Below are 18514 nucleotides of genomic sequence, written 5' to 3'. Positions count from 1 at the left end.
GTCCAGGCTGCAGGACCTGGGGGCAGCACAATGCTTGATGCCTGGATTCAGAACATGAGGAAGGCTAGCTGGTGTGGGGGGAATGCAGCAGGGCCTGGGGCAGTGAGGGAGATGGCTCAGGGTCACCTCCCTACAGGGCAGGCTTGAGTTTACCTGTCAAAGAGCAGCACACTTTCCCTCAAGACATCCCTCTCCATGACAGAATCTCAGGCTGAGCCCCACAATTTCAGGAGAAATGAGGCATGCCCATCTTTTAAAATGCAATGGCCTCTGCAGAACTTGGCCCCAGGGAAGTTGGAGTCTTGGACTCACAGAACTCTGATGCCCATGATACCAGTCTTTTCTGCCCCAACACTCAGAGCCACCTAATACATCCCCTCTTCCCTAGCCCATGTCACCCGTCCAAATACCTGGACCAGCTCCCTGCTTTCCTCCTTGCAATTCCTTTGTCTGTTTTCTTCTAACCCTGTCTCTCTCTCTCTCTCTCTCTCTCTCTCTCTCTGTTTCTTCCTTTCACTTTCTAGGACTTGCCCAATTCCCCCCATCACTCATTCAGTGTCTCTCTCCCTGGCTAACTCTGTCTCCACCTCTCACCAGGCCCTCAGGCTATCAGCTCTGTGCATGCAGCCCTGTCCAGGAACACAGGTCACTCCTGTCTCTCCCTCTGTCCTGTCATGTTTTGTCCCAGGCTCTGATCACAATGGAGGAGAATCCCCCGTACAGCAGCTGCTCATGTTGGCATTTGCTGTAGCAATGCTGGCAGCATGTGGACAGTCAGACATTAACCCTCGGTGGCCCAGCCATGACCCAAAAGCTGCTGGATGGCTGGCTGCTTCCCTCAACTGGGAGGAGAAAGGCCCTTACAGGGTTCAGAGTCCCTGGGGGTAAAGTGGAATGGACTGGCAGATGTAGAAGGAGCCATATGCTTACACCCAACTCTCCTGGGTGGTGTGGGAGGAACCAATCCCATACCATTGATCTCTGCCCTGCCCAGCCCTCAATAAGGAAACAAGGGGAGGTTTATGGGACATCATGTGACTCACTTGAAAATTGCTGCCATTTGCTCCCTTGGAGGCCACCTGGATTGGTGCTATTGGGGGAAGCTGGTAAGGTGGACAAGGGCACAAGAGCTGGATTAATACAGGGCCTCCTTACTGGTCTCCTGAATCCATTCCTCAATATCAGAATAGACCCTTGTCTGGAGACAGATACCTGCCCTGGTTATCAACACAAACCCCATAAACTAGCAGGCACCATGTGCTCAGGAGTATCTATCTACAAAATTAACAACTACCACCAGAGCTCCCTATAGGATGTGTCCAACTCCTCAGATGGAACTATGGGTCCCTTCTAGGCAATACAACCCCAAAGGATGATCTATCTTCTTCCACCAATACTATACATTCTATGGGGACCCCAGAGTATACACTTGATGAAGAATGAGTGTCAATCTTCTGGGAAGCAGACACTGACACAAAGACACAACTGTGACAAGTGTATTATGGGACACTAGGAAGGACAGCGGAGGGGACAGGGTGGACAAGGAAAACATTCAGACCAAGGGGCAGATCAGACACCATCTCTAAATATATAGTCACCATAGCTGGTTTGTAATGGTTCAGTGTCCTCTTCAAATTTCAAACTGTCCTCTGTCAAAGATATTTTGAGTTATTGCAATGGGATCTTCTGTTCTCTATGCATTTTGTCTTCTACAATACATCTGTGGCCTTGGATGAACACCTAATTGTGTGTCTGCATCTGTGCGTCTATCTGTAATGGAAGAGGAGTGTCTTCAGATCATAAATATAGATCCCTGAATGTACACATTCTCATACTTTTCTCTTCCTTCTTTGTAAAGTAGGACCTGAATTTTAATAGAAAAAACACAGGGGTCTTTGCCATATCATTTGAAACAGGGACTGCCAATCTCCCAGCCTCAGGCACTATACCCTTAGTTTAACGAAATTGAATGAACATCTTTAGATGATCTTCTGTGTGCAGATACATTCATTTACACACTGAGAAAGGTGAGTGCCCACTCATCCCATGTATTTTACAAATTCCTTATGTGCTTATAATCTCTTCATCGCACTGATCTCAGAAACCAGCATTGTCCCTGCTTCTCAGATAACAAAGCTGAGGCTCTGAGATGGCCCCACTGAAAGCTGGTATTAAGGCTGAGACAGCAGGAACACAGGCAGGCCTCAGGATATTGTGAGGGAAGTTTCAGAGATGCAAACCTTTAGGCAGGGTGGTGACAGCAGATGCAGTGGTGTGGTGATAGGAGTCCAGCAGGGGCTGTTCTTGGTCAACCCTGAATTCCCCGCTAAGAGTCTGACTCAGCCTAAAGGCCAAGGAAGCCACAGAGCTGATCTACCACCTTTCTTCGCATTTAGTCTCACAGAGGCACGCAAACATAGGCAGACAAGCATCCCATAAGAACCAAGTTAAACTACAAATCTCCAGGGCATTCTTTCACACATATCCAGAACCTTCAGAAAACCAAGGGAAACAACAGTCTCTATTTAGATAATGAACTAGGTGCACTTTGGCCACAATGACATTTTAGAGATGATAACTACATGAACTGTGCTTGAACCCATGCAGCAGCTCTGCAGACCTCACGCTGCCCTCATGTTCCCTGCCCAGCCTGTGGGCCTCGCCAGAAATGGCCTCCAATTCCATCTCACTGAGTTCAACACCCTCCCCCCTGCATCGTCTCAGCTCTTCCTTCTCGTCCACAGCCTCCAATTCATTCCCATGAAATTCACGTCTCCGGTTCTTGTACTTGAAGACCCATTACTGGAGCTTCCACTATTGTAGCTCAGAAGCTCCGTGTGATTTAATGCATGGGACTCTCTCCCTGTTATGACACCTGAAGCCCCTGATGGTAGGGGTGTGCCTCATCTCTCACAGAGCCAGGAACATGGACTCCGTACAAGGCACATCTGCAGAACTGGTATGTCTGCTTTTTTATAAAAAGACTCTTTCCTTCTCCTCAAGAGATACCTGCAGCCCAGCTCAGTCAGGGAAAATGACACAGCCCAACATATGTATGTCCCGAGAAACTTGAGGAATCTTAACAGTGTCCTCAGCCAGCCCTATCCTTGCATTGCAAAGCCTGTGAGGCCATCTCTACCCCTTCTCAAAGACTCAACAAGACGGAAGCTGAACATGCTGAACAAGTCAACTCCTACTGTTCAGATCATCTAACAAATAGTCGAGGTGGAGGTGGTGAGTCCTGTCCCAGAGAACACCAGGGTGCTAGAGGTGGTTCATAGAGCCCATGAATGGTGATAAAGGGGGGTCTGTGGGGAAGGGCCTGCAGGGTGGTCCTGGCAAATGAGGAGGTCCTCTTGCATCCATAGGGACCTACAGAACAGAAGGCACTGGTATATTGGTATGCCAGACAGAAGCAGAATGCCCACAGGAGCTGAAACCCAATGAAGCAGATGTCAGCACCTGGCTCCTTGTTCATTCACAGGTTTTAGGAGAACAGAGCATCAGTACCAGAAAACTCTACCCTCATATGAGGTCCCACCTACAGCTTGAAGGTACCAGATGCCATGAGGAGAAACTACTGTCACCACACATCACTGCCCATGTTTACAAATGCAGAAAGCCAAGGCATCCTGTTCTAGAAGACTGATGCTAGTCTAATAAAGGAGCATATTCCATAGAGGCAGGCATCTATGTCCAGGACCCCTATGGTGTCCTCTTCCACCACATCTGCAGACTTTTTATTTGCACATTGAGAACAGACAGAACATGAAGGAATGAAAAGCCCAGCACCACACAGAGATTCAGAGTCACCCCAGGGTCAAAGCTCAGCCTGCCAGGCCATGCTCTATTTCCCCCCCTGCCAAGGTCATCTTCTCTGCAAGGCCACCAAGACCTCTGAGGAGATGGGGATTCATGGAGTCCTGCAGGGGGCCTGGAAATGTGTTTTCTAAGAGAAACATGTTACCTGTACACATTCATTGGACTCAGGTATGTTTATCTTAATTCACAGGTAATTCTGAGTTTAAGTACAATATGAGTTGCAGAGCTATTTTGTCCCATTGTAAAAGGGAGGTGGAAATTCTACATGAAAGAATTAACAGAAACATGTCTCGATTTCAGGTGGAAAACTCCCATAAGGTATCATGAGACAAAGTACCAGTTACAACAGCTCCCAGGATACAAGAGAACCTGCTCATATAAACACAACTGAAGGACTCTGTGAGGTACTGGCCCTGCAGGTAATCACTGACTCTCTCCCTTCACGACTGCAGTTCCGACATACATTTTTGAGTACATGTGCTGCTTCTGATAATTCAGTGTTTCCACCTACTGGACAACTGGAGAAATTCTCTATCGCACATTGACCAACACAGAAGGACCAGTAACGAATTCTGAAATTTACCTAAGAACAGTCAGCACTGCACAAAGCACACAATACAAAGTTGGAAAGAGTTTTCATCTTTTCCAGTCCCGAGGCTCATAGCAGACATTCTGAACAAGTTCATCACCTACACTGCAACAGGAAAAAATGAAAATAGTAACAATAATCCCATGTAAAGAAGGTGCGGAAGGAGTCAGCCACGCCAGAAGATTTGAGTGTGGAGTGAAGTGTCATCCTCCTCAAGTTATTTCCACAACCACAAAGTGAGAGCCACATGGTCCTCAGCCTCCACGCACCTGTGGCTTCCTGAGGCACCAGCTAACATGATGATCTTAAACTGGAGAAGCCTGGAGGCTTGTGAGGAAGAAATAAATAAAATAGTAAAGATACCATAGGACATAGAAAACGAGACAAGGCCAGATAAAAGTTTCCAGAAATCATTACAACTGAAAAGGGCAACAGATTTTACTTTGTCTTTCTCTGCATCCTTGGTAGAGACACAACTGATGTTTCCCATGGGAGCTGCACCACATCCTGGGTCTCATAAAGGCTGGAGGTGGATGGAGGTTGATTCTGACTTGCACAGACTTCGTGGAAGAAAAACAAACCGTCCGCAACATGTTTCATTATATTCAACTCTTTCCAACTCTCAGGTCCCTTACCAGGGGCAGAGGGTTTTTCAGGTGACTCGGGTGACCCTTGAGGACAAGAGGGAGATCTGACCCTGTCCCTTGAGGTAGGTTCCACAGGGCCCTGGTTCAGGTGTTTTTATAACTAATCAAGCAGCTGTGAACAGCTCAGGTCTCAAGTAGCTAGAAATAAAGTTAGGAGTGTGTCTCATCCCTCAGAGAGCCCAGCACATGGTCTCTGTACAAGCCACATTGTAAGGAGTGCTATGTCTGTCAGCCTGTATAAGGCCTCTTTCCTTCTCTATAAGAGACACAGGCTGCCCAGCTCACTATGTAGAAATGACAGCCCATTTCATACATGTCTTGAGAAACTTGAAGAATGTTACAATGTCCTCAGTCAGGCTGACCTGAAAGCCCTGTGGTGACATCACTGCATCTTCTCCAAACACTCAACAAGAAAAAAGATGAAACGTGTTTTATAAGTCAACTCATATTGTTCAGATCATCTTACCAGATGGTGGAGGTGGAGGTGGAGGGTGAGATCCAAGAGGCCACCAGGGTGGAGAAGGTGGTTGTGGCCCAGAGCCCATGATGGTGATAAAGGACAACCCATGGGGTATGGAATGGAGGGCCCTTCTGGGAAAGGAGGAAATATTCTTGTAGCCACATTGACCTTGCTGGACAGAAATTAAATTTCTGAGATGTGTTTAGGGTAAAAGGTCAAAAATTCAACACCAACACCAACACTAACATAGCTGAACCCCAATGAAGCAGGAATAGTACCTGTCTCCTTCCCCTCCATCTGGTTTCAACAGGGCAGTATCAGTGCCACAAAACCCCACCCTTCCCATTGGGCCTCACCGAGAGCTTCTAGGAGTTTGAGGAGACAAGGCAGTACATTGCTGGCAGCGTGCATAGTACTGGCTGTGTCTGCAAACGTAGGGAAGGAAGTGGCCGGTCCTAGAGGATCAGAGAGAGAATTCCAGACTACTAAAGAAAGTCTGTTCCACATACCCAGGCATCTATTTCCAGGACTACTCTCCACTCAGCCCTTCACCACCTCAACAGCTCCGTCTTGGCATAATAAGAGCTGAAATAATGAGGAAGAATTATGGTTTCGTATCATTCATTTACATCTTTAATCCATTTCAAGTTAATTCTTGTGACTGGTTTAACATAAGGTTCTAAGCTTTATTCTTATACATGTAAATATCCAATTTTTCCAGCACCAGTTATTCAAGAGACCTCTTTTCTCCACTGTGTAATCTTGACTCCCTTGTCAAATACTACTTGACCGTGTATGCATGGGTTTAGTTTGGGCTCTCAATTTCTGTTCCATTGTCCTGTGTGTGTGCTTATGCCAGTGACATAACTGATTAGTGTTATAATGCAGCTTGAAATCAAGAAGTGTGATCTTCCTGTCTTGTTCTTTCTTGCTTTGGGTACTTGGGGTCTTTTTGTGGTTCCAAATACATTTTAGGATATGTTTTTCTAACGGTGTAAAAATTGCACTGGAGTCTTGGTAGAGATTGCATTGAATCTCTAGATGGCTTTGGATAGTATGGACATTTTATCCATATTAACTCCTCCAAAAGATGAACATGGGATCGCTTTTCACTGACTTGTGTGTTCTTCCATTTCTTTCATCCAAATTGCATTTCTTCCATTTCTCCACACAGGTTTTATGGTTTTTTGTAGAGAGATCTTTCACTTCCTAGGCTAAATTTATTCCTATATATTTTATTGTTTTTGATGCTATTTAAAATGAGGTTGTTTACTTCTTTCTAGATAATTTGGTGTTAGTGTATAGGAATGCTACAGAATTTAGTATGGCAATGTTCTAGTTTGCAACTTTACTGAATGTCTTGCTTTTTATTTCATTCTTTTACCTTATTTTAAAAAATCATTTTATTTGGGAATAGCTGACACACTATGTTACATTAGTTTCGAATGTACAACATAGTGATTGGACAAGTGTATACATCCTGATATGCTAACACAGATGTAGCTATCATCTGTCACCATACATGGCTATTCCAGTACCATTCACTATGTTCCCTATGCTGTATCTTCTACCTGTGATTTATTCATTCCATAACCAGAAGCCTGCATCACCCAATCCCCTTCACATATCTAGGGCATATGTGCCTGATCTTAGAGGAAAACCTTTCACCGTTTCACTGTTGAGTATGATGTTAGCTGTGGGTTTCTCATACATGGACTTTCTTATGTTGAGATATGTTTCTTCTACACTGAATTTTTAAAGAGTTTTTTTTAGCACAAATGGATACCAAATTTTCTCAAATCTTTTTTCTGTGTGTGTTGACATGGTCATGAGTTTTCTTTTTAATTTTTAAAATTTATTTATTTTTGGTTTAAATTTTCATACTATTTAGTATTTATTTTTTCAAGTTTTTATTTAAATTCTAGTTGGTTAACATACAGTGTAATATTAGTTTCAGTATAGAATTTAGTGATTCATCACTTACATACAACACCCAGTGTTCCTCACTAGTGCCCTCCTTAGCCCATCATCCATTTAACCCATTCCCCTGCCACCTCCCTTCTAGTAACCCTCAGTTTGCTATTTATAGTTAAGAGTCTGGTTTCTGGTTGATTTTTCTTTCATTCAATTACGTGAGGTGTCACATGTATTGATTTGCATATTCAGAAACATCCTTCCTTTACAGGGAAAAAACCCCGTCATCACAGTAAATGATCCTTTTAATGTGCTGCTGAATTTGATTTGTCTGTATATTATTGAGAATTTTTCATCTATATTCATCACAGGGATACTGGCCTATAGTTTTCTGTTCAGGTAGCATCCTTTTCTGGCTTCCTAACACGGTAATTCGCAGTTTCATGAAATGGGTTTGGTGGTGTTCATTCTTCTTTAATTGGTAAGAGGACTGCTGTTAGATTCTTCTACAAACGTTCGGTCAAATTCACCAGTGAATCCACCTGGGCTTTTCTTCACTGGGAGATTTTTGACTGCTGATTCAATTTACTTGTATTGGTTATCTTCTTGTATTGGTACAGTCTTCCATTAATTGGTCTGTTCAGACCTTCTATTTCTTCCTGATTCAGTCTTCGTAGGTTGTGTGTTTCTAAGAACCTATCCATTTCTTCTAGGTAGTCGGTTTGCTGGCATATAATTTCACCACAGTCGCCTCTTTGTCTCCTTTAATATTTCTGTGGTATCAGATGTAATGTCTTCTCTTTCATTTATAATTTTTTTGATTTGGGTCCTCTCTCTGTTTTAGCATAGTCTATATACAGTCTTGTCAATTTTGTTTAACTTTTCAGAAAACCCACTGTTGGTTTTCTTCATATTTTCTATTGATTTCATGGTCTCAGTTTCATTTGTTTCCACTTTCATATGTATTACTTTCTCCATTGTGAGAACATTGGAGTTAGATTGTTGTGGGTTTTTTTCTAGTTCTTTGAAGTTAATGTTAGGTTGTTCATTTGAGCCCCAAATCTCTCCTCCACACATGAAAATCCAGTGACTCATCAGAAAACCTTCAGTAGGTCTTTCCTGTCCTATCTCTGATTGTCAGAACTCTGAGAAAAAGAACCAGAAAACTTATTTGAAGACATAATAGATGAAAACTTTCCTAATGCAGGGAAGGAAACAGATCCAGAAGCAGGAGGCACAAAGAACCCCCAATACATTCAATGGAAGCAGATCCACACCAGGTCATATCGTAATTAAAAAGCAAAATGTAGTGATAAAGAACAATTTTAACAGCAGGAAAACAAAAGATGACAGTTACTTACAAGGGAAACACCATAAGGTTATCACTGGATTTTTTCAGAAGAAACTTTTAAATCAGAAGTGAGTAGCATGGTATGTTAAAGGTGCTGAATGGAAAACATCTGCAGCCAAGGAGATTCGTCTATCCAGCGCACTATCATTCAGATGGAAGGAGAGATCAAGAGTTTCCCAAATAAAAACTAGGGAATTCACAACCAACAAACCACCCCTGCAAGAAATGTTAAAGGGGACTCTTCGAGTGGAAAAGAAACACCTAAAGTGACAGTATTAAAGTGCAAAACACTAAAGCAATAAAAATGAGAATTTCTGTAAAAAAATCAGTCAAGATACTCATGATATAAAAGGCTGTGTAATATGATACACAGGGATATGATAGCTACAACACAGGGAGGAGAGCAGTAAGAACTGCTTCAAACTTAACCATCAACTTAATATAGACTTTTATACACAGAAGTGGTTATATACAAACCTATATACCACAAATCAAACACCACTAATACATATGCAGAAAATAAAGAGAAAAAATTCCAAATGTACTAACAAAGAAACCCAGCAAACCATCAAAGAGAGAAAGAGAAGAAAGGATCAGAAAGATTCAGAAACAACCAAAATCAAGTACTAAAATGACAGCAAGTACATATCTATCAATTACTTTGAATGGAAACAGACTAAATGCTCAAATCAAAGGCACTGGGTGACAGATAGGGGCATCTGGATGGCTCAATTGCTTGAGACTTCAACTCTTGATTTTGGCTCAGGCTATGATCCCAGGATCATGGGATTGAGCCCCATGTTGGGCTCTGCACTGAGCATGGAACCTGCTTAAGATTCATTGTCATTGTCATTGTCATTGTCATTCCTCTCTCTCTCTCTCTCTCTCTCACTCTCTCTCTCCTCCCCACTCCTCTGCCTTCCCATGCCTGTGCTTTCTCTCTTAATAATAAAAGGCACTGGATGGTAGAATGAAAAAAATATAGGACCCATCTATCTTTTACCTACAAGAGACAAATTATAGAACTAAAGATACCTACAAGTAGAAAGCAATGGGATGGGGAAACATTTACCATGCAAATGGGTATCAAAAGAAAACTGCAGCAGCAATACCTATATCAGACAAAACAGATTTAAAAATAAAACTGTAACAAGAGACAAAGAAGGACATTATAATAAAAAAAGGTACAATCCAACAAAAAGAACAATTGTAAACATATATGCACTCAATGTGGGGGCATCCAAATACATAAAACAGTCAAAAACATAGTAGGGCACTTTAACACCCCAATTACATCAATGGAGAGATCATTCAATTAGAAAATCAACAAGTAAGTAGTGACTTTGAATGATACACTGGACCAGATGGACTTAACAGATATATTTAGGACATTCCATCCTAAAACAGCACAATACACATTCTTTTCAGGTGTACATGGAACATTCCCCACACTAGATAAAATATGTCATAAAACAAGCCAAAACAAATTCAAAAAGATCGAAGTCATACCATGTATCTTTTCATACCACAATGCCATGAAAGTATAAGTTTACAACAAGAAAAAAAAATCTGGAAAAAGCACAAAAACATGGAAGTTAAATAACATGCTCCTAAACAATCAATGGGTCAACCAAGAAATCAAAGAAGAAATCCAAAAGGACATGGAAACAAATGAAAATGAAAACACAACAATCCAAACTTTTGTAAAGCACCAAAAGTGGTTCTAACAGGGAAATTTACAGCAATACAGGTCTGCCTCAGGAAAAAAAAAAAAAAAAACAACTCAAGTAAACTACCTAATCTTATAACAATAAAAGCTAGACAAAGGACAACAAACAAAACTCGCAAACAGCAGAATGAAGAAAATGATTAAAAGCAGAGGAGAAATAAATGATATAGAAATTAAAAACACAGTAGGATAAAATAAATGAAATTAGGAGCTGCTTCCATGAAAAGATCAATAAAATTGATAACCCTAGCCAGACTAATCAGAAAAGGAAAAAGAAAGGACTCATATAAATAACCATGACAGAGAAGAACAACCAACACCATGAAATACAAACAATTTTAAGAGAATATTGTGAAAAACTATAGGCCAACAAACTGGACAAGCTGGAATATATGGATCAATTCCTAGAAACATGAAACCTACCAAAACTGAAGCAGGATGAAATCGAAAATTTGAACAGATTATTTACTAGCAAGGAGACCGACTCACTAATCAAACAACACTTAACAGACAACACACCAGGACTGGAGGACTTCACAGGCAAATTCTATCAAACATCTAAAGAAAAGTTGATGCTTATACTTGTCAAACTATTCCAGAAAACAGAACAGGAAGGAAAATACCCAAATTCATTCTATGAGACCAGCATTACCCTGTTCCAAAACCACGTATAAAGACACCATGAAAAAACAAAACTACAGGTCCATATTGTTCATGCACACAGATGCAAAAGCCCTCAACCAAGATTTAGCAAACGGAATCCAACAACACATTTGAAAAATCATCCATCAGCATCAAGTGGGATAACTTCCAGAATGCAAGGGTAGTTTTATATTAAAAAAATCAATCAAACTGCTATGGCACAGTAATAAGTGAAAGGATAAAATACATATCATTTCTACAGACACAGAAAAATTATTTGATAAAGTACAACACCCATTCATTATTAAAACTCTGTAAAAGCAGGTTTAGGGGGAACATACCTCAGCTTAATATAGTCTACCTAGGTAAACCCACAGCAGACATCGTACTCAGCGGAGAAAACTGAGAACTTTCCTCCAAGGTCAGTAACAAGACAATGATGTCCACTTTCACTGCTTGTATTCAACAGAGTACTGGTAGTCCTATCTACAGCACCTAGCCAACAAAAAGAAATAAAAAGGAATCCACACTGGGAAGGAAGAAGTACAATCTCACCACATGCAGATGACGTGATACTCTATATAGACAATTCACAAGAGTCCACAAAAAAAACTACCAGAAATGATACCTGAATTCAGTAACGTCACAAGACAGAAAATCAATGTGCAGAAATCAGTAGCACTTGTATAAAATAATAATAAAACACTAAAAGGGTATTAAGGAAACAATCCCAATTACATTTACACAATAAAATAATAAAGATACTTAGGAATAAACCTAAGCAAATAAGTGCAACACCTTTACTCTGACCACTGTGAAACATTGAAGAGAGAAACTGAAGACAACATAAATAAATGGAAAGGCATTCCATGCTCATGCACAGAAAGAAGCAGGGGCACCTGGGTGGCTCAGTCGGTTAAGCTTCCAACTTCAGCTCAGGTCATGATCTCACGTTTGTGGGTTTGAGGTCCATGTTGGGCTCTGTGCTGACAGCTCAGGGCCTGGAGCCTGCTTGGGATTCTGTGTCTTCCTCTCTCTCTCTTCCCCTCCCCCACTCACGGTCAGTCACTGTCTCTCAAAAATAAATAAAACGTTAAAAAAAATTTTAAAAGTTGGGGGCACCTGGCTGGCTCTGTTGGTTAAGTGTCCGACTTCAGCTCGGGTCATGATCTCACAGTTCCTGCATTCGAGCCCCACAACATGTCATGTGATGACAGCTCAGAGCCTGGAGCCTGCTTGGGATTCTGTCTCCATCTCTTTCGGCCCCTCCCCAACTCACGCTCTGTCTCTCTCTCAAAAATAAACAAACATTTAAAAATGTTTTAAGTAAATAAATAAATAAGCAAGAACCAATACTTTTGAAATATCTACACTACCCAAAGCAACTACAGATTTCATGCAATCTCTATCACAGTACCAACAGCATTTTTCACACAACTAAAACAAAAATCCTAAATATATATGGAACCAGCAAAGATCCCAAATTACCAAAGAAGCTTTGAAAAACAAAAGCAAAGCTGGAGGGATCACAATTCAAGACTTCAAGTTCTAGTGCGAAGTAGTAGGCAGTAAAACAGTATGGTCCTGGCACAAAAATAAACACATATGTTGAGGGAACAGAATAAATTATCCAGAAATAAACCTACAATTTTATGTTCAATTCATCTTCAACAAAGCAGGAAGGAATATCCAATGGGAAAACTCAGGCTCTTCAACAAATGGTGCTGGAAAAACTGGTCAGCTGTAAGCAAAGAATAACATTGTACCACTTTCTTACACTATACAGAAAAATGAATTCAAAATGGGTTAAGGACCTAATGTGAGACATGAATCCATAAAAATCCCAGAAGAGAGAACAGGAAGTAATGTCTCTGGTAACTACCATCGCAACATTTTTCTAGATATGTCCCCTGAAGCAAGGGATATAAAAGCAAAAATAAACTATTGGAACTACACCAAAATAAAAAGCTTCTGCAGAGCAAAAGAAACAATCAATAAAAACTAAAAGGAAGCCTACTGAATGGGAGAAGATATTTGCAAACGACATATCCAAAAAAAGGGTTAGTATCCCAAATATATAAAGAATGCAAATAAACCCACACAAAAATATCCAATTAAAAAACGAGCAGAAGAAATGAACAGATCTCTCTCTAAAGAAGATACAGAGATGGCCAATAGACACATGACAGCAGAAGACGTCAATGAAACAAGAAGCTCATAGTTTGAAAGAATAAACAAAATGCATACACCTTTAGCCAGACTCATCCCCCTTCCCCTCAAAAGAGGACTAAACTAAAAGCAGAAATGAAAGAGGATAAATAATGACAGACATCACAGGAATATAAAGGATAACAGAATATCATGAAAAATTATATACCAACAAAATGGACAACCTAGAAGAAATGCATCAATTTCTAGAAACATCACATCTAAAAGTGAACCTGAAAGAAATAGAAAATTTGAACAGACTGATGAATAGCAATCAAATTCAACCAGTAATCAACAAACTCCCAAAAAACAAAAGGCCAGGATCAGATGGCTTCAGAGCTGAATCCTTTCAACCATTTAAAGAGTTAATACCTATTCTTAAAATATTCCAAAATATGAGAATGGAAGGCAAGTTTCCAAATTCATTCTATGATGCCATCATTACCCTGATACCAAGGCAGATAAAGATATAACAAAACAATAACAATAACAAAAACAGGCCAATATCTATGATTAACATAGATACAGTAATTGTCAAGAAAATATTTGTAACCCAAATCCAACAATGCATTTAAAAAGTCATTCACCTCAGGTGCCTGAGAGGCTCAGTCAGTTAAGCATCTGACTCTTGGTTTGGGCTCAGGTCATGCTTTCACAGTTCTGGAGATCAAGCCCCTCATTGGGCTCTGTGCTGAAAGAAAAATACCATATGACTTCACGTCTACATGGAATTCTGGAAACAAAACAAAGAAACAAAATGGAGAGAAGCAGACAGACAAAAAACAGACTCTTAAATATACAGAGGAAACTGGTGCTTACCAGAGGTGGGTGTGGGATGGGTGAAAAATAGGGGAAGGAGATTAAGAATAAATTTATGGTGAGGAGCAGGGAGTCATATAAGAATTGTTAAGTCATTATATTATACACCTTGAAGAAAATATAACCCAATGTTAATTACATCGGGTTAAAAATTAATAGAATTGAATGTTAAAAATTAATATAAAATGGAAAGACTCTTACAGCAATAGAAGATAAAAGATTTAGTTTTATAATCTTGGAATAAAAAGTTATGTACTCAGCTTATGAAATCATTAATAAATTGGAAAAATGGGACATTGTCATAAAATTGCTCATAAACAGATACATAATTGAGTAACTACTGCAGGCATATAAAAACTGTATGCCATTCTTTCCCCCTGAAATGGTTATTCCCTGGCATCTTTCTCAGAAAATAACCCTAATTTCACATGCAAAAATTCTACATTTATGAATTCAATATGCAAATCTTATAATTTTACATTTAGGATGTAAATTTTTCTTTCAAATTCAATTATATGTGGGATTTCCTCATTTTTAAAACATCTAATATGCATACACATAAGGTATCAAATGAAGAAATCAACTATAATGAAATGAAATCATACTGGTGCACATAGATTACATTTTTTATGGAACTACTCAAGGTGGGATGGTATTTTCAACTGGGTGGAAAAAGTTAACAGACACCTACAAAAACAAATCTTGAAGTTACAGAAAGCTGCATGCTCATCAGAACGTCTGTCTTCTTTCTTACAGGGACAGAAAGGAGCCTTGAAACTATGTGTGGTGAATGTAAAACTCAGTCAGGTCTACGAATATCTGAATGAGAAATGAACAAAAAAAAAAATTTTAAAAAGTGGAAATGTATCCAACAGGGGATAGAAGCATCAATTTTAATAAAGACAAAATAACATCAGGCTTTTTCTTCTAAAACTGACTCACAGTGTTTGCTTAGTACAATCTTCCCTACACTGAGAAGTGGCCTTGCTACGTTCTTTGACCAGTAGTAGTCACAGGGGGATCCTGTGAAGGAGCTTTTAGTAAAAACTGCTATCAATTTAAAGGTATTTCAGATTTTCATGAGTTTATGAGAAATTAGAAAACATGCCAAACTCAACTGAAAAGGAAATAAGGTAACGAGTACGTTTTTAAGGTATTATTGATGAGATTTCTTCCAATGAAGACAAGAAAGAATAATTGTAACAAATTCTGTTGCAGGAATAATATTGAATATTCAAACAACGGGAGGTTCATGACACAATCTAAGTGTCAGGTTTTCAGTTGTTTTCAACGACTACAACATTGTTGGAAAAAACTCCCACTGAAAATTAATAAAAGCATGTATGATGTGGAGGGCACATTGTGTTTTTACCTCGGTCTCTGGTTCCAGCAGGACTCGGAAAGTGGGTCTCAGCTCATTCTTCCAGAAGGTCCTGAGAGTCAACATTTCCTGTCTTCACTACCCAACTGAATGCTGCTCCCATTCCTCCAAATTTGTGTCAGGATTTCTCCCCCCAAAACAAGCCTGAATCTGGAACAAACCAACCCCAGCATCTTTGACGTGGCATCGCAGGACCCCCTGAATCCACGGATCCTTGACTGAAAAACATCTTGTTCAAATATCGGCAGGGAAAACGAGGAACAAACCATGGAACAGCCCAGAAAATGCAAGTGGCTGAGCAGCTCACTGACCATCAGGCGCCTCACTGACCATCAGGGAAGCTACCCAGCGCCCCTCCTCGGTACTCAGCCCCACCACTGAGGAGACACCAAGTTGCTGCGAAGCGTCCAGGGTCTCCCCGAGGCCGGCGGCGGGACCTGCTGGAAACCCAGTTCTGGCTCTTTGCTTACAGTCACAGGCACTGGGTCCTCAGAAGCACGGGAACCTTTCCTGCTCTGAGCCGCCCAGGATCAGAAAAGCCTAATTGGGGGGCGCGCAGGAACCGGCCCCTCCCTGTTCGCGGTGCGTGCGCGCCCCCTGCTGGCCTCCGTGGGAATTCCTGCAATGCTCAAGGCCATGGCCGCTCAGCTGAAAGTATTGAGGGTGCAGCCGGTCCAGTTAAGCCTGTTCTCCAGATTAGAATGGGTCTTAGTCACAGGGCCTGGGACGCAGAAAGAATCTTTTCCTTCTCCTGTTTAGTGAGTGAAGAACGAAACCGAATTTATTAATGTCATGATATAATTTGTAACGCTTTAAGCAACATTCAAAGAAATACAGACTACAAATTTACACATGCTGAACTACAGGTAATTGTGTTTACCACCAAAATACTTGGGTTAAATAAAAAATTGCCACCTTGGAGAAAGAGATACAGGCTTCCAGCTATGGAATGAATATGTCATTGAGATACAAGGTACAGCCTATGGAATATAGTCAATCCTATAATAAAGTGTTGCATGCTTTCGCATGATAGCTACACTTGTGTAAGTATATGGAGAGCATAACGTAGAGACACGGAATCACTATGATGTATACCTGAAACTAATACAACATGATGTGTCCACTTATTTCAATAAAAAATTGACAGTATTTTCAATTTTCCTTCATTAAAAAATTATTTCTAATAAGAACGTATGAAATTCCATTTATACCACATTCTCTAATGTCACCATCTTGATGTTGAGAGCTTATTTTTCAAGTTGTCAATAATATGTTTGATGACACAAATGTGACAAGGTCAGAATGCATACCTAGAGGGAGTTACACATCTGTTATGAATTTCCTGCCTGTATATGGGTAATATTTTCAACAAAGGTGCTTCAGGGATGAAGACAGATGAAATAATTTCCATGACACTCAGATAATTGTGCCTTCAAATAGTAAATGCCATCTCTTCACTATCAGAGGAAGGCTGGGTGAAGAAATAGGTTTCTCCTTTCATGTGAGAGAAGGCTGTGCTGGTTTAAACTGCTCACTTACAATCCAGAATCCTGAGACCAGCAGTAGATGTAAGAATAGCAACCCCCTATCATGTTGCACATAACTAGTGCTAGAAGGAGAATATGGACCTTATTCTCAAATACTTTTGGTTGAGATCAATAATCCATCTGTGCAAGTTCCAGGCTATAGGCTCTGGGGGCAGCACAATGCCTGACGCCTGGCTGTGGAACATAAGGAAGGTCATGCTGGAGCAGTGGGGAAGGGAGCAGGGACTGGGGGAGGTGGCAGAGACAGATCATGGTTACCTCCCCATGGGACACACTCTGGACTTTACCTGCTAATGAACTGCATGCTGTCCCTCAAGCCATTTCTCTCCATGACCATTCCTGAGACTGGGCCCCAACACACCAGGCAAAATGAGGGGGACCCATCTTCCCAGGGGCAATGGCCCAGTGAGGTTGGAGCCTTGAACTGAGGGAACTCTAATACCCAGGTTTCCTACCCTTTCTGCCTCCAACCCTAAGAGCATCTTCACAGAGCCCCTTTTGCCCCTTTTGCGTGGCCTATAGCCCCCTCCGCACACCGTGACCAGCTCCGTCCTTTCCTCTGTGCTTCATTTCTGTCTTTGCTTCTCCCTACCCCTGTCTCCCTCTGTTTCTTTCTCTCACTCTCTAGGACTTGCGCAATTCCCCCATCACTCACTGTCTCTTTTCCTGCCTGTCTCTTTCTCTGCCTCTCCCCAGGCCTCGTGCCTTCTGTTCCGTGCAGCCCTGTCCAGGGATCAGGGCACCACATATCTGTGTCCCCCTCTCTCCTGTCATGTTTTAAGCCCAGGCCCTGATCACAGTGGATGAAAGTCCTCTTTATAGAAGCTGCAAATGATGACGTTTACTGCAGCATTGCTGTTCCCAGACACTCCCGGGAAGCATGTGGACAGCCAGACCTTGACCCCTTGGTGGCCGAGCCATGATCCCAAAGATGCTGGAGGGCTGGTTACCTTCACAACCTGGGAGAAAGGAGGGCCCTGCAGGTGTCAGGGGCTCTGGAGAAGAATGCATGGGGTTTGAGGATCTGGAAAGAGCCAGATGCTTACAACCAACTCCTCCATGGTGGTGAGGAAGGAACGGGTATCCTGTCATGGACCTCTGCCCTGCCCATCCCTCACTAAGGAAACAGTGGGAGGAGGGGAACCTGGGTGGCTCAGTCAGTTAAGCGTCTGACTTTGGCTCAGATTTGATCTCGTGAGTCGTGAGTTTGAGCCTCTGGTCGGGTTCTGGGCTGACAGCTCAGAGCCTGGAGCCTGCTTTGGATTCTATGTCTCCCTCTCTCCCTCTCTGCCCCTCCCTTGCTTGTGCTCTGTATTTCTCTCTCATTCAAAAAAATAAACATTGCAAAAATTAGAAGAAAAAAAGAAAGCACTGGGAGAAATATGGCACATCATAAGACTCACCC

General features: G+C 41.5%; 1 long non-coding RNA gene across 1 annotated transcript in view; it reads right to left on the bottom strand.

Annotated features, from left to right (window-relative positions):
- Positions 1–16670, bottom strand: part of LOC128313586 (uncharacterized) — a 62106-nt gene extending 45436 nt beyond the window's left edge. Inside the window, exons 1-2 of the long non-coding RNA XR_008294499.1 lie at positions 15554–16670; positions 13950–14053 (exon numbers count right to left, since the gene is read on the bottom strand). This is a non-coding gene — a long non-coding RNA (uncharacterized LOC128313586). The remainder of the gene's footprint in view (positions 1–13949; positions 14054–15553) is intronic.
- Between the last annotated feature and the right edge of the window lie 1844 nt (positions 16671–18514).

The sequence above is a fragment of the Acinonyx jubatus genome, chromosome E3 (genome assembly GCF_027475565.1).
Source record: "Acinonyx jubatus isolate Ajub_Pintada_27869175 chromosome E3, VMU_Ajub_asm_v1.0, whole genome shotgun sequence".
In the NCBI taxonomy this organism is placed as follows: Eukaryota; Metazoa; Chordata; class Mammalia; order Carnivora; family Felidae; genus Acinonyx; species Acinonyx jubatus.
Note: the sequence above shows the minus strand (reverse complement) of the source record. Positions and strands in the feature narration are given on the sequence as shown.